Genomic DNA, 17,938 nt, shown 5'->3' on the forward strand with positions numbered 1-17,938 from the left:
GCCTTCCGTCTTGTGGTTAGACATGGTTTTTCACAAAAGGCAAAGAGAAACACGCAAAAACGGCCACTGCTCGCCCGGTGGTAGGTGCATAACCAAAATAAAGCATTTAAATGCATGAAGGAATTTTACAGTGTTTCCCCAACGGGGAATACGCTCACTGTGGAAGAAAAGAGCACCTCTTTAAACGAAAACAGAATTGAAATTTTCATTTTCCCCTTTTTTCTTCTTCTTTTTTTCTTTATTCTTCAAACAATGAGTTTTTATATAGATTTTTTTATATCAGCTTGTTTGTGTGTGTTTGTTGGGTAGAATAAGAAAAAAATTAGAAAGTTTGTGGTCGGTTTGTGTGTTGTTGGGACAATATTTCGTGTTCTTCATTTCTTCGGCCGGCTCAGTTGCGCGCCACGTCCGCAATCGAACGCATGCGACTGTGACTGTGTGTTCATCTGCGCAAAATGAATTCTCCGAGCGTGGAAGAAGTGGTTCGTAATATACGGCGAATAAATGAGAATCGTGCGCGCGCGAGTGTCGTAAGCATCGTGGGTTTATTCCCGACACAAATAGCATCAAGTTAGTCGACGCTAATGCTAATTTACAACGATTGCATTCGTCCGAACAGCGCGCTTAATGCCGTGCGCGTCGGAACCCGGCGAAGAAGTAGCGTTCCAAAGCTCACACAAACTCACACACACATTTATTACACATACATATAAACAGTGTTCACAGCAGTGGAATGAAGTCGGAATGGTGCAGACCGCTGAGATGGCCGACCGGCAAGAGTTTTTATTTTATTATGCAGAGGCAGGACCAGCAGGACTCGGCGAAAAGAAGCAGAAGAAAAAAAACCACCACGCCGCCGACATTCGCGCGCACTGCCAGAGACAAGGTTTTAAATTAAAATTTAAATAAAATGTCTGCATTTTGTTGCTTTGTTTTGCGGCCGGCGGCGAATATTAGCGGGAAGTTGCAGAGTGCAAGACAAGGAGATATTCCTCCTCGCGGTAAACTCATTGGCGTTGGCAAAAGGAGCAAGTGCATATTCTGGCATTGCTCGTGCGGCAAGTGGTCATTAGGTTTTATTCAACGCGCACATTTATGGACATTGATAGGCGTAATATACGATTGTGCTGCGGATAGACGCGTCTCACGATTCTTACAAAGGCACAGATTACGCGAATTAAAACCGAGACATAAACCTTATAGATGATGAGCAATTATATAATTTTTATTTCAATACAATATTATTTTACCTTAAATAAAAGAAATTTTTTAACTTAAAGTTGATACATTTAAAAGCACTACGAATTGTTTCTGTCGGCTTAAAATATCAAAGCACTAAATGACTTCTTCTTGATATAAAAAGCTTCCTTTAAGATAAAAATATAGCCGATACCTCGTCTGATTTACGAAAGTACTTAATAAAAGTCGCTTCACCTATTAACTAAGACTAAGACGGCTTAAAGAAACTTCCCCTCGATACACATTTAATTTCGTCTTTATACCGAAAGCATGCCCCGCGATTCAGAAGCTTTTAACGCGTTTAACTAAGTGTGTGCAAACTAAACGAATAAATGTAGGTTACACGATTAAAAATATGCTGTCATATGTTGGAATCTGCTTGTGCGGTGTGGTTTGGTATGTGATAAACAGCTCGATTTGAGTTAATTTACGATGCCGATAAATACGTACACAAAAAACGGAAAAACCGAAAAATACGCGAAAAACTGATAAATCACATCAAAAAGTGAAAATATATTGCGCAGAATATGAATATACGTACATAGAAGCGATATTAATTCAATTCTTATTATTTTAGCGCAAATATTAATAAAAATAAGTAAATAATACAATATAACCTAATTGATTTTGATATGAAGTGAAACAATATATGCAACACACCACGCAGCGATGGTGAATAAGATGCGTGCTGTCCACGTTGAATGACATGACAAGTCGATCATAAAATGATCGTAAAAACTAATTTTATGATTCGGATTATGTACGTTGTACTACTCGATGTCAAGCAGGCAGATTCACATTCTTTTTTTCCTGTAGATTTTGCACAAAAAAACCACTCATACATATTTCAAATTTTTGAAATCAATTTATTTAATTAACGGCTTCAAGTGGTGTAACCATTCGATGTTTTCGTGTGTTTGTTTTTACGCGAATGTCACTTGTGATATTTTGAGAGCTCATAAATTTCTCACGTTTAGCCGTAAATATTTCCAATGCATAGATAAGCTAGACATTTCCATGAAGTCACGAAATTTGACAATTTCTTTTCGTAGTAATCTCGGTAAATCATGTGAAGCGTGAGAATATGAACGAAAGAAATTCGAGAGAATATTCAAATATTGTAAAAGTGTTTTTTGGCCAAATAGCAACATGGTTCAAGTTTCGACCGCGGCACACGAACATGGAACACATGCTAAAAATATCAGCACGTCGCTTGCGTCGTGAATACAAAAAAACTCTGACGCCATTACGCGTTGGAAGTAAACAGGCACGAATTCAAGATTACACGACGTCTAAACACACAGCCATCTTGTGCGATGTCTGCGTTTCACATCGTGGGGGCATTCAACAGTGCCACTTGTGTGTTGAGAGTGACGTGTGAGTGATATTTCGAAAGAAGTCAGATTAAATTGGAATTAGACTACGAGGCGAAGAAAAGCTCAGTGTAAACAAAAACAGAAATGTTTTATACTAACCAGACGCTGAATACCAAAATGAATAATGACATGGACAGTAAAATAAAACAACAACAAAAATAGAATATGATGTTGGTGTAATTTGTTAAAGCGTACATAAACACCTTTCGCTCTTAAATCGATCATAAAGTACCTACTTGAGTTTATTGTTTTATGATGCAACCAGGTGCAGTTGGAGATGAATGTGCCTCTCGGACCTTTTCTACCATTTATCAAATGTCGCGCTGAATGCGTGTCCTCGCTGCTTGCTTATTCAAATTCGTCTGGGTCTTTAGTTTTAAGTGTGACTTGGCTGCGTTTGTTTGCTAATGTGACTCAATATGCATGAGGAGAATAATGTACAGATTATCCACGTTGTATTAACGCAATAACAAACGCCATTTAAGCAAACAAACAGGTTGAAATCATTAGAATAAAAATTGTATGAAATAATTTTTTGATATTTTTGTTTGTTATTTCAGTTTGAATTTACGGATTTATCAGGAAGTTTGTTATTCCACGACGGAAATTACGACGGATATGGCTTCCACTCGACAAGGTACACACGAATTTCACTCGCCGGATATTAAATACCAACCAAGGTGGAAAGCTCAATTTTCTATCCCGGCATTAAAGTGAAATTTGCATCAATGCAATGCAAAAACAATTAACATTTAATTCCTTTTTATTACCGTCCAACTTCCAAGATTAAAATGAAATAGTTTTATCTGCATCTATATATTACTTACTTGCATAATGTAAATTTTACATTTGACAAGTATACGAGTAGTCATACTAACTGAAGCTAATACCTTCGCTTGGATGTTTCAGTAGATGTGAAGTTTGAAAATGTCAGCGGAATATTTCAACTTTTCGGAGCAAAGTCGGAAAGTTCCCCAATGCCGTCAGAGGAAAGCAATTAAGAAAATACGCTCAGTCAGCGCGCGGCGTTCCAAATGAGCGCACCGCTCACGCTGGGTGGTCCTGGGAGAGATGCGAAGGAACGCACGAATAACTTATCCGCGCGACGCGCAGGATTGGACGTTTGGGGCGCATCAACTCAACGAAGAATGGAATGACGGAATGGCAGAATGGCAGAATAGCAGAACGCGCTTATTACCGGAGATCAAAAAGACGAAATTCTTCGGCGCTGCTTTTTAATGATAATAAATATGCGGTGCATGTGAGCGCATCAATCAACGATTTTTGCCACCATTCGTGTGTCTGAACTTGTACTTGTTAAAGTTATTGATGCCATTAAACTTGCTTCAAAGTTATATTGTATGTAATTGGATCAAATGTCGTTAAACATTTTTTTTAATTCATTGATTTATTTGAATATTGATTGGTTAATTATTAAACTTCTATCTGTGTACTCGTACTACAAATCAATTTATTCGATTAATTCATGAGTTTAAGTGAAGTAATTCTTGTGGAAAGTAATAAAAGCATACAATCCCGTTCGCTGGGAGCCGCGCTGCTACAAAATGTATTAATAATTTATAATTAATTGCAGGCAAGTCAGCAGCGTATATGAAGATACCCAGCACAGGTAGAAGCCAGGAAGCCAGGGTATTGAGCGCTGTGGCCGCGCGAATCAGATATCGGGATTAAATTCGCGTTTATCATGAGAACGCGGCCGGCCAACAAAGAGCGAGCAAAACGAAGGCGAACGCAAAGGAAGCCGCCGCACGCACGACGCCGACACAACACACGGGCGTATCGAGCGGAAGTCGCATGCAAACTGAATCAAGGAAAAAATCAAGAAATATTATTCATACAGGAATTATATTAGAATATATAATATAGTTTAGTTACTCAAACAAAACATTTTGTAATAAAACAGCCATCTAGCGGTAGAATTTAGAACTATTGACGTTTGACAGTTCATTTTACAACGTTGCCAAATATATTTTTTCTGAAATTTATTAAAATTTATTTTTGAAAGCAAAACAATGTTAAAATATTAATATATTAATAAATTCAAAGCATAAAATCGAAAAAAATGCGTTGATAGGTTATTCCTAGTCAAAAACTAATGAATTTATGACTTTGCACTCTCGCACTGACTTTTTGCATGCGTCCAATCTAAATTATATTTTAGTCTGTTAATTAACTGATAATATGGGAATAAAAACATTATCGATTTTTGATTAGCACGAATGTCCTCGACTTTTAAACATTATATCATGAATTATTAACCACCGTCGCAAAAAATTATACACTACGCATTAAACAGTTCTATATAATTATTATACATACCTATGTAATATAAATATAAATAATGCATTCAGTTAAACAAATATATAAATCAAAATTAATTTATGAGGGAACTTGCATGGCAAAATGCCACTATATGAATTGTATATTTAATTAGTAAGAAATTTTAATTAGGCAAACGGAATAATTTATAATATAAAGACGTTGAAGTCAAAAATTAAGCGCATAATTAATTAAGTAGATTCTAATTATTATAAATGTTTTATTTCAAAATTTTGGACATTTTTTCTACTTTTTGTTGATTTAGTGTTATGCAACCCAATAAACATAACTTAGTTTACTAGCACATACACAGATGTCCTGTCAATGTGTATTTATACCTAAATAGCGTCATGTTTATTAAATATGTATGTTTTTATTGTTCTAAATAAGATGTACAACGAAATAAAACATAAATTATGCAGAAATTCGGAATAATTTTCGTACGTCAGCGCGCAAATTGAATGTAATGTTCGTGCGTGCGTAGTGCCCATATTAAATGACTGATGCATGACACACGTTCATACCACACATTGTAACGAATGAATTTATGAGGCATTTATTACGTTTGTATCTATTTGTTGCTAATTAATTTTTTATTGGCATCAATTTAGCCTCCTTGCGAGCGTGATGATTGTTTTATTTGTTTAATTTGTTGTTTTCTTATCGAACACCCACGATATGAGATATAAACAGACTTAAATTAGATTTAATTAAGCAGGAGAATACGTGAGTAGTAGTAGGCAGTAAATTTACATTGTAAATTCTGTATTCTAACCTCAAAATTTTAATTATCCAAAACAGACGGTGTAATCCTGTCATATTTAAACACACACACGTGTATATATGTTAAGCACCCTGATGAGTAAACGAGCATACAAAATAAGCAAGGATAATCCACAACGAGAGTCCTTAAACGCCTTTATTTGCATCTTTATGTGCCTACAAAGTTATCCGCTGCGAAAAGGTGCGACGGTAGTTTTCATCCCAAGCATGAAAATTGTTTTACTCTCGATGTACACGCGCCAGGTGAAAATTAAAACCATTAGTTTAATTGCCGGTCAGTTTTAGCCACGTCCTTACATTATTTTAACTTTAACGCGTGAAATAAACCAATTTAGCGTTGAATTTATTGTAAAGATGAGCAAATAAATAAGATATTAGCATTTACATTAGGCGATAGGTAATATTAATTTTATGTTTAGTTTAATAACCCATTATTGGACTTTTATAACACCCAGCATCAACACTCGATGCCCAATTACCCAAATCGTTGCATTAAATTGCCAATAACATTCACACGTGATGACAGAACAATCAATTAAATAATAAGCCAATTAAAGCAAATCGTGCTACGTTTAAATAAGCAGATAAAATTTTACAATTCACGGTTGTAGTTGGATCTATTCAAAATGTAGCGAGAATGAATATAGTAGGGATAGATGTGTTGCACACGTTTGAGCTTTTTACTAGCGCCCTCTCTCAGTGAGCCTACCAAGTAACAAGCGTATTATATAAATCCTGTCTATAGTTTCCGCTGTTCTTCTGTTCAACAGTCATCAAATACAATTTTTGAATTTTGTTTAAATTTGTTCTATTTTACAAGTATTGATAACGTTTGTTTTTAGTACAAGTAAATTTTTGTGAATCCCATTAACGTGGTTGTATTTTTTTGGTTTCGATAATGTTTTAAGTGTTTTTCGATTGTTTTAAGTGTTTTTTCTACACCAATTTTCATTTATTCGTTGCTCATTTTATTGTCTAATGTTTATTTAGTGTCCAAACGCGTACGGCGTTCGTCGCGCATGTTTCACGCCGGCGTACGGCTGGTTTCAAAGCGCTGTTGTTTTTCGATTAAGTGTTGAAAGGCAAATAACAATAAAATATACCTACTTAAGGACACTAACAACGGCCGTTAAAATTTTAAGTCGCGTTGTTTCTCGCCTTCGAAAAAAAAAACAGTAAAATCCAAGGAACGACACCGTGGAAACAATTTACTATTGGATTTGTAAGTACTTATTTAAAACACGGGTAACTCTACGATTTATTTTGAGTGCCTGGGAATTTAGGCAAAATTTGTATGAATGTACAAAAAGTTTTATAGTTAGAAAAGGGATAATTGAGTTTACAAATATTGTAGGTCTATGCAAGCAAAAAATCAGCACAACAAATTGAGTTTAAAGATTTCTTCCGATGGCCTTCGATTCCCAAACTTTCGGTACAAAGTAAAGCAAAAAATCAGAGCAATAAAAGTGAAATCGTATCTACAAGGCTGACAATTACTCAAACCCATATTTTTTTGTTTAAAATTTAAACTACAAAGCTCAGAATACTTTTCATTTTAATTTAACTTAATTCTTTGTCAGCCATCTTGAAATAAAGCACTTAATGAAGACCGCCTGACAGAAACAAGCTCACAGCACACAAAAAACGCTCTCAGACGACTTGGAAACCAAAAGCATCCTGCACGTTTCATTCTACACCGCATACCGGCTTCTACCACACCAACAGCAGCTTGCCAGTGCGTTTTTTTCTTTTTCATTCCAGACACAAGAGTCAAAAGACATCAGATTACCGCGCAGGTTGCTTCGACCACACTTGACTGGCTATCTCAAGATGGCAACCCACAAAACACGTTTGTGCAGCCGGTTTCACAGGCTGCATCAAATAAATATGTCATCTTTGCTTCCAAACTCCGCCCTTGTAATCTTTTAAAACCGCTCACTCTATATTCCCATTTAAATAAAATATATCCAAATGCATAACTTACCAAATTTGGCTGGGAAGCGTCGTTAATGTCCTGAAGACACCAGAATTATTCTCAAAACGTCATCAAATGAACATCGTGTATTTGAGTGGATTTCAGAGTTCCTGTAAGCAAAATATTTTCATAAATTATTGTGGCTATGGCGAATTGCACGCTGGAAAGAAAAGCGATTATAATCAAGTTCGTAATTTTCCAGTTGGCGTGTCCGCCCAACATTGAGACTTGAATGTTTTGTGTTATGTGAGCGTGGTGCTGTGGTTCATGGCCTCGTATATTTAACTCTCAGCAAATGGCGGGCGCGAGCGCTATCCGAACCACGTCCCACAGCGCAGCAGAGCGAGTTCTTGTGACGGTGAGCCCGCCGGACGTTTCCAGCAATCCGGCAAAACGCGCGCACATTACATGTCAAGTGGATGGTAATAATGTAAGAAGTTTATGATACATATCCTAGCCGAATGGCTGACATTTACCATGTGCGCATTAAGTACCTGCGATGTAAGGCAAGCCCAGCACACACCAGGATCATTTACTCGCATTCTTAAAAAGCAATCATCAAAATAACTTAGTTTTAGTTGATTTTATTCGCATTTTTATTTGAATTTTAAATTATAGTTGAGATTTTTCTCGAAGAGGGCGCTGACGTCGAAAAATTTGAATTTGAATTGCACCGCTGGGGTCAAATCAGCGGTCATAAATTAGCGTGCGTTGCTTTTGTACTCCGCCGTTGTTTTCCGGTGAGCGTGACTTGAGCGAGTGAAGCTGCGTGGGGCCGGTGAATAATTAAGAAGAAAAAAGTAATTAAAATGTGTTTTGCTGAAGAATGAAGATTGGTAGTAAGTAAGTTGCAAGCAGAGTGTCCATCAGTGCCGGTAAGCGCCCAGCTAACATCATATATTCATCAAAAAAGGTAGATTACTTTCATTATAACCTCCACACATGTGTGTGGTTCACCGCGCAAATCCATCTTATGGAAATGTGCAAGAAGTGCAACGATAAGAATAAAAATGTAGTGTATTATGATCTATCTGATAAGGAAAGTATTAATCCAATGAATTGAGTTGTGGTGCAAATAATTTCAACTTATTTTTATTGTTTTAGTTCATCAATCATCTGAACAAAGGAATCTCAGTACACCATGCATATCACTACACACTTTTTCTACACACATTAATGAAAAACCACATTATTTCACCGGACACCACAATCATTCAACGTTATTCAACGCTATCATTGGAAATGTAGATGTTGGAGCTGAGTTGTTTGCGGTTAACTCACAATGCAGAAAGGTTCTCATCAATTTCCCTATCATTCATGTAATTAAACGCCTTTTACGGAGCTAATTGATTACGCAAGCATCGCGACGTGTAAACGAAGCATGTTGACTTAGGAGCGGCAGGCGCGTACGAGTAAGCAAATAAAAGTGTTGCCGCCTGGGCGTCGCATCGGCCTGCCCGACGCAATGATTAATGATTTACGCGAGGACACATTGTTCCAACGACAGCACGTCCAGCCAGAAAACATAAACAGGCACGTTGCGTAAATTACAAGCGCAATTATCGCAATTGCTCGTTTTCCAGCTTTCCGAGCGCCGCAAGCAATTGCCTGGTAAGTTTAAGCATTTATGACGCAAAAAAAGGTAAAAGCACCGAGTTTATTGGCGATTGTACTGGTGAAAGTGTCAAATATTTTCACCAAGCGTAAACAAACAGACGGATGACCCATTGGAGGTTGTAAAATGCTCCAAAGGGTTGACCATGACACACTTTTCTGATTGTATTCACCCTAAATATTTACGTCCAAATATTGACAAACTCACATCTTCTGAATAGTCAGAAAGTTAGTTGATTGTGAGTGAGTTAAGCTCAGTTTTGACGCAAACCCTGATGATGTAACAAGTTACAAGTCAAGGGTCTCTCAATAAGCCCGCATGTTTGTTTTAATTTATCTCTAAATATTCATATCAAAAGTGTTAAATTTATGAATGCGTGCACCAATAACATACCAGCAATCCGTGATTGGATTAATCAACGCACGCATATTGAGCAAATGAAGCAGCGCGGTTGAAATTTAACGACGATTTTATTCGATTGTGATTACTCGCGGATGGCACGGCGTACACACACTCTTCGCGCACACAATTTATTGTAATCCTGGGCGTGTGCAATGTGTAATAAAATTATGTGCGGGCTTTTTTTTTTTAATTGCGACACCAAATCCGAGTCACACGCGACGATCCACGCCGAAACAAAATGGGAGTCACAGCGCGGTCGATGCTCATTTAAGCACACGTAAGTTTTAAGCCGCAAACAAGTTTTACCTGTTTCGGGCGATTTTTTAAGCTTTTCATGGTGGAACCGTTCAAAAAACGACTCGGGGCGTAGTTTTTTTCGTGTACCTGCGTTAACAAAACGTAACAAACCAGAACACTTGACCGCATCGCGAATGAAATCTTTCGGAAAAGAACATGGAATCGTTGAAAGCACGCAGGGAAAGACATAAATTCCCATGAATAGAATATGTAGGCTGTTGTAGGTAAAAGCTGCGTCTTGATAAGGCATGTGGCTGCACAAAAAATGGAAATGTCAGATGGTTTTATTGCCGTGGCTGACAGTATCTAACCAATATAATCTGACCAAATTTATACACACACACACCACAAGTTGAAAGAAAGAGAAAAGATTTTAAATTAGAAATTTCTACAATAATTAACTGGGATCAATTTTCCTGGTAACTATATTTTAAAATATAAATCATCGTTTGAGTTTGAGTGCACTCACAGATTGTGATTTATAGAAAAGTTTCTTGACTTAACTGAAAGCCGTTAAATCCAGCCGCAAGCCACGAAAGTTTCATTAACAAAAATGTTTTCGAGCTAAATTAGTTTTCCTCGTTTGTTGGGTCTGAGTCTGGCACCGGGGTTGTCTAGCGATAATAATGAACCGAATGATTTTCCTTCGTTAAAGTACCAGCGGCCCGAAACGCGCAAACGTTCGAAAACAGAAACGTAAATTCCGTATTATTTATAGCGACCGAGCCGAATGTTTACGAGTTGTTTTCATTGTAAATCACAATATTTTTCTCCGCATCATTCATGCGCTCGTGGTGCGGTCGTGCGATGAAATAGAAGGAAGCCTAGATAAAGCAGCAGCCATATGTGAGCGCGGTGTTCAGTTTTGTTCAGTTCGTTAGCAAGAAGTAAAAATAATTTCGATGGAAAGAAGCACGCACTACAAAAATATTGTAGGTAATTTAGTCTATAGACCGGGGAGACAATATTTGTTGAGTGTGAGTGATATTGACGTTTTTATGTCGTTTAAATATTGAATGACGGCGACAGACAGGAAGTGAGGGTTGTGTTTTTGCTGGAATTGGATTCATATTAGCCGACCAAATATGAATTTTTGTAGTTTTCTTGCGTTTGCGTTATCTTTTATCTTTTTTGGAAAATCTAAAAAGCATTTGAGACCCTGAGATCCAGGATCACTGGAGATATACGAGGAAACATGGCTTGCAATTTATTTTATTCCCCCCGAATCCATTCCAGACTCCGCGCACGTATAAACCGCCCCGCTTGCGTCTGCCGCCCCCGAGCGTGCAACGATTTTCATCTTTACGTATACGCGGCATAAAGGTATAGCGCTGCAGTAAACGCCCGTCGTTAAGGTCCACTCCATTGGAGCGTGAAGCGAAACGCTGCAGACGCAAGGGCGCGCACGACGCTAGGTAGGAGATATCCGACGACGACGACGCACACAAAAACCAGTGGGTGGGTAGGGTGAGGAAATGGCGTTGTCGTGTCGGCGCGGCCCTAATGCACATTACCCGGGCGGCCATCTTGCGCGCACCCCTCTCGAGGGATCAATACGTTCGTTCCGCTCGCCCAGGAGCCCGCCGCTCGATACAGCCGCTATGGCACGCCACGCATGCGTCGCCAACACGCCATCATGGAAGCTGCACGCCGGAGATCCCTTCTACTTTCATCAGTTCACAAGACCAGAACCAAGACCTAAAAAAGCCGAGCCCGAGATAATTAGAATTTATCGACGTAATCCGACAGTCGACACTGGCGCGCACTTTTTAATAAAGCAATTAATATGAAAAGCGCGCGGGACGCATTTTAAATTTATATTTTTCGTAATTAGTTCATCAAAGCCTCAAACTTTATACCTATATCTACCTAGATGTAGCCTCAACGGATGGGCATGTCTTCTACGCCAAAGAAGGACTGAAGCGCATCGTCGTCATCGTCGGCATTGGAGCCTTTCAACTTGTTTCAACATCGCGTATAAATCAAAGTCTTTGCCTTGCTGGTCGTCGCTGACTCAGAGAGTCGACCGTAATATTGCTGCTTCTTTAGTCTTTCTGTTTTTCACGGTTATTTTGTCTCTTGCGGCGAACGCGCGATGGTAAAACAAGAGTATGGTGCGTTTCGAAACAAATTAAGAAAAATCGTATGGTAGAAGCATAATATAGTGAAAAATGCGCACGGGCAGAGAGAATAGGCACCATGGCCGACCATAAACGTCATTCTCGGCATACGCTATAAACTAACATGATTATCTGAGTGCACGCAAAATGTGAATATTCTTCGATGGAAATTTAATACATATTTACATTCCTGCGTTCGATAGTTGCAAAATGACCGGCGTGAGATTTTAAGATATAGTACATTTTTATGAAAATTACCAAAGTACGGAATAAATTTTGTTCCAAGCTGAGAATTAAACGATTCCATGCTGGTTTTTTTTGCGTAGTTAGCATTTGTCTGAAAATATAGCTACCGGCTATAAACTGTGAGAAAACGAATTCTACAGATAATTTCCTTTCGTCTATACCGTAGTGTGCAGCGCTCGTTTTGGCGTGTTTCCTATGTTCTCCAGCTCGCGTTTCGTATTACACTTCTTTTTGCGTTTGATTGCCTCTGCACCCAACGCGCGCTTTCAACAAAACGTCTAGTAAAATCTTTCAACTCGGCTCCGCTCGAAATTGCTCTACGACTCGTTGGAGAGAAAAAAAAAGCGCCGCACCGCCGGAATGAAACGAGCACGCTCCGCACGAGGAATCGTGTGCACGTTCACGACGCCGACCAGATAAGAAAAGGCAAGCTGTGGAGACGGCGGCGTAAAACGTAAAATATAAAACGCAAAAAGGAAGAAACGAGCGCAGCTCGAGCGCGCGAACGTGGCGTGGAGAGTTGTTACACACCAACACACGCCTGGATTTTATACGAAAATCGATTTTGACTATACACTCGTACACATACAAATGTCGATGTCGACGTGAAATAGCGTATACCCCTTTATTCCGCTTATTTTCCTTTTATATCTTTTTTCGGTGCGCGAGCCGCTTTTCCAAAGCGATTTCTAACAAATTCCCCAACGAAAAAAGAACCGTTGAAGACAATAATTTACGGCAACACGATTTTATCATTAAATTTAATTAGGATTTACTTCGGGAGCGCAAGCAGACATTTTTAAACTGCGGCCACACCCTAAAAACCAAAGTAAAAGTATTCGTTGCAAATTTTAAAATATGTAACTATTCTAGATAGATATCTACAAAATATTCTAGTTTCTCATGTCTTGCGCAGCTCGTAAAATAAGTTAATTCTTAAATTTAAAAAAATCGTTAGACTAATTAGGCACACGTAATGCTGTGCGATCGAAAATATTAAGTCATAAAATCGACTTTGACCCACAGCATCGAACCGCACGATTTTAATTATAATACGCTAGATGGTTTTTAATCGGGTGGCGTCTTCGTGCTGTGCATCCGTCCGTAGCCGGGGCCGACGTCGATAACATCGTAAAATCGTGGCGTACAATGTAAGAATGCCGCGACCGCCACCGACGTGAACTCTCGCTGCTGCGCGTCCCGACCGCAACAGGACTCAAGATTGAGACTCTCTCCGAAGGGCGCAGCGCTCACATTGGTGGAACATGCATGCTTGCATATTCTTTATTTATGCGTCCGATGGTCGGGAAATGAAATACGAGTCGTCGTAAAGCGGCGCTGTAATTGCAGACCGAGTTTAAAAATATACGCTGAAGCAACTACGGCAACAAAAAGTAATCATTTGCTTACAATGAAACGGTAGTACCGCTTCAAAAAACGCCATGGTAATTGCGTATAAGCTGCGCAAATGAAGTGCATTAGAATAAATGCGTTGGTAAATTGTTGAGGTGTCGAGTTGGAGCAGGACGCGACGAAAACAATCCAACAGGTCCGTCAATCATATTCGAAATTAAATTTTTATTGACATATAAAAGTGGTGTGTTGTAACTATACACACATATTGGTATGTGTGTGTCAAATGTTTAGATGTGGTAGATACGTTTATTGATGTAACAATATCATTATGGGTCGTTCGGCCACGTGCGAACTGCCGCACCACTAAAAACGGCCGATAAAACTTTTTAATGACATTCGTCACTCTTCTCAAGTGCGCGCGCAAACGTAAAAACGTAAAACAAGCAGAAACGCCTAAGCGTAAAGGGTAAACACGTAAGATGCAACTGCAGGAAGACCATTTCGAGCCTTCAGGTACACTTGAGACACTCCATTCAAGGCGAATGCAAACTGAATGATTGTGTGTTTCGCCTACATCCACACACTTTGATTTCCTGACACTATATCGTAATGGCTATCATAAAGCCATTAACTTTATACCACTGCCATTAACTTAAATATTATTGCCGGTGTGTGTCGCGTGGCATGTATCATCTCGTCTGTCAAAGCTGAGCACATTGTTTTTGTCGGTGAACGACCAAGTGCACCGTTAAGATGACATCGTAAGCGCCGCGCGAAACGTCAGGTGTGTGTGCATAAATATTATTCAACTTAAATAAGTGCGACGTGTAGGTAAATGCTAGACGAGCAGTATTTGTGTACGATTGTGACTGATTTATGATTCAAGCGCGAGATGATGGTCATAAACTACGCTACTAGTTTCGGTAGCATCCACGGTAGTCAAATGAAGAAAACAAAAACTGAAAATGTGTGTTAATTGTTTATGCAGCAGCAGCAACAGCCGTACCGTACACTTTTATTTGAGCAGTTGGAAAGTTTTTATTAGATTCAACAAGCGCAACCATTATATTACCATGATTTCATCTTTTTATGCAGTCTAATTGCAGTTGAAATTTAATTAATTTGTGATAAATTGTAAATTTAATTTACAAACGAAATTACTGATGGTAATTAAACTTTACTACTTGTAGAATGCGGAAAACACAATGTTTTGACGTGAAATTAAACACAATTCGAGTTAAATTTAATTTTTCATCTGAAAATTTGAATTTTAACAAAAAATACAAAAGACATTTGTGTATAATGGAAGCAATGTTCCATTTAAGTTCGCGACAACATAATTTGCTTTGTTTTACTTGTGGTGTGTGCGGTTTTCGTTGACGGAAAGCCACAGACAGTAATAGTTCGTCTTCATCAAGCAACTGTTTGTCAAGTCAATAAAACGTTACAAAGTAGTTATTTACACCGCAATGGAGAATGAACAAAGTTTTAGATTAAAATTTCTTGTGTTTCGCGCTGGTACTTGGTATATTTTGCGCTCTTTTTTGTTGCTGTTTCGTTCACTTGCAGCGCATGTAGAATGTTGTTCGCTACGTGTTTTTCTCTGATTTGTTACGGCGTTGTTCGCGACGTCCGAGAAGAAAAATGGCTGCAGAAAGGCTACATAAATTGCCGTCGGGCACGCGGCTTAACTGCAATCCGTTGTCGCTGCTTGCACACGTGCAGGGCGCGCGCGCCGAGAGAGCTTAGAAAGCTCCAACCAGCGACCAGCACAAGAAAGACGTCCTGTCGTCTATAAATTATATTCAAATAATATTTACGGCCGCGCGGCGCACGTTTTCGGACGTGCGCATACCTAAAACAGTGTTGCAACGAAAGTTGAACCATGAGCGCATACATGCTGGATGATAAGCATGAAAAGCCTTTGCGAGGACAATAAAACGTAAATTATTTATGCGACGGCCGAAGCAGCCGAGCGAAACCTCGCGCGCATTTCAAACTCTCATTAGGTAATGAGTCAATTGATGGTTGTAGTTAGTTATATGTAAGCATACAAGAAAAAATTACGCCGCTTTTTTTGTTGGTTTTGTTGTTTCAAATGTTGAAATTTGACGCAGCGGGCGTGTGTGTTGAAGTATTGCCGGGCAATTCGACACTTTTTCCGCATTTATTAGCTTCATAAAATTATGTTTATGGCGGAATAATTAAATAACATCTTTTGGCATCAAATGTCTAGTTTAGTGATGCATAAAATCTACAGCAACAAATTGGTCAAATGATGTTAGATCAGTAGTAAATATGATACAACACTCAAAGTGCTTTTTAAATAGTGGATAGGTGTAACTAGGTAGAGAGACTGAAAAAGTTTACAATTCCGGAGCAATTAATCTGATTTACAGTCGGCAAAAAGGCTAAAGATTTACGAGCTTAAATGTTAGTGCATTTTTATTGACTTTCAGCACTGTTTTTAAGAGTTTCTCGTTTCATAACTAAATTATATGCGCCAAATAATTAATTTCTGAACTAAATACGCAAATGCCCGGCGCATCCACCTGCAATTAGTTTTTCAAATTTTGCGTTTTGCGGTTTTGCACTTTGCGCGGACGTGAGTAAAATGAACGCCGCCCAAACTCGTTTTCCGCCAAAGTTGGGAGCTTAAAGCAGCGTAGCGCGCGCGCGCGCAAGGCATAAGAAAACGCAATCATGGTTTGTATCTGGGATAAGATTTTACGAGCAAATGTTGGACATAAAACGAAGACATGTTTATTATGATTGCTTAGTCTGCAAATACGGATTTCTTCTTGTGGCGTGCGCGTCTTCAACGCGCCCCGAAGTGCGTAATTCATTTTCGACGCTTATTCCTCATTTGCGCGCGCCGCAAAAAGTTGTAAACTATGCGCGACAAAGCGTTTAACCGGCTTTGCTAGGCGCGAAACGCTAATCGCACATTAGTCGCGAGTTATCGGCCGGCGCGCAATTCCAAAACCACCGTTTGCTTAATCACTTCTTTTGCAAGCGTATTTTGATACGCGTGACTTGAACGTATAAGGCGCACAATGCGTAAACAAATGTTGAGACCGTGTAACTAAACGTGATACTCAATCACTTATTAATTTTGTCGCCATTGTCGAACGAATTGTCGACGATTTGTGTTTGTGTTTTTGCACGAACTCCAGGGTTGCCATAGGTAAACCAGCGCGAAAATCTCCGCGTATATGAACGATTATTTTATGCATAATTATTTGCTTTGCCCTTGCGTATATTTATCGGCGCAATGTGCACGCAATGATAACCGAAACGAAATGCTATAAATTATTATGCTGCGCTTATTGCGAAACTTCCAACACAACACTACAAAACGAAATATAATTTTTTTACCATTAATTTTGTATGGATCCCTTTTTTTGTTTGATTTCAGAATTCTGCCACACTTTCACTTGCCACTCGAAAACTATTGTCACTATTGCCGAAAAATGTGATTCAATTGTCGGCGCGCACACAATCACTGATGAATGCTGGTTGATGGTAACCCGTATTCGTTGGCTCGCGACGTGCTGCGACCCGCCGGCGAGTGGGCTCGAATGCTTGGAATTAAAAACGTGCGGCTTAAAAAAAAGTATCAAAGCGACGACCATGGTGTGTAAGCGAGCGGCCGAAATCTATGCCATACCATCATGTTGCCCCGACCAGCCAACCAGCGTGCGGCACGCATGGGCCAAGGGGTTGCCGGAGGGATTGCCTACCTAAACTATGCGGCCCATTATACGCACGCATGGATTGTGGACATCCACGAGGTCGTGGTCTCAAGTTATCTTGACGAGGATCGCCTGTCAGCAAAAAATGCACATGGGGCAACCGAAAGTTGACTCGCAATAGAGACAACAATAGCCAATATGCATAATTGGAGTAGACGGGCTGCGACTTTTATGAAGATACCAATAAAGCAATAAAACCCTTCCTCTCGGGCGCGCTTAGAACTTTTCGGCACGCCACGAAAATTTACAATTTGTTTGCGCTCGTAAAGCGGCGAGTCAAATTTCGCACGTTGTTGGTTTTTTTTTTGCGCAATAGTTTCACTTTTCAAACCGAAAGTTTCACTTTTACAGGCGTTGAATTACAGGAATTACGCAGGCAAGCAAAAAAGGGTTGTAACAACGGCCACATTAAAAATATTTTGGTTTATGCGGTT

General features: G+C 39.2%; 1 protein-coding gene and 1 long non-coding RNA gene across 4 annotated transcripts in view; one reads left to right on the forward strand and one right to left on the reverse strand.

The window, feature by feature from the left end:
• Abd-B (Abdominal B) overlaps positions 1 to 17,938 on the reverse strand; it is a 44,232-nt gene that overhangs the window by 15,584 nt on the left and 10,710 nt on the right. For both annotated transcript variants that reach the window (XM_065300789.1, XM_065300790.1), the window contains exon 2: positions 7,723 to 7,823. The gene's annotated coding sequence lies outside the window, so the exon portion shown is untranslated. The remainder of the gene's footprint in view (positions 1 to 7,722; positions 7,824 to 17,938) is intronic.
• LOC135790557 (uncharacterized) lies at positions 8,465 to 17,785 on the forward strand. 2 transcript variants are annotated; one of them, XR_010547815.1, is made up of 3 exons: positions 8,465 to 8,626; positions 8,818 to 9,324; positions 17,168 to 17,785. It is a non-coding gene; the product is annotated as an uncharacterized lncRNA (long non-coding RNA). The 2 variants fall into 2 exon arrangements; XR_010547816.1 differs by having other exon boundaries at positions 8,818 to 9,005.

Source organism: Atheta coriaria, unplaced genomic scaffold (assembly GCF_025399875.1).
Source record: "Atheta coriaria isolate IRGN ID8LTWV9N9 unplaced genomic scaffold, Caltech_Dcor_3.1 hic_scaffold_4_pilon, whole genome shotgun sequence".
In the NCBI taxonomy this organism is placed as follows: domain Eukaryota; kingdom Metazoa; phylum Arthropoda; class Insecta; order Coleoptera; family Staphylinidae; genus Dalotia; species Dalotia coriaria.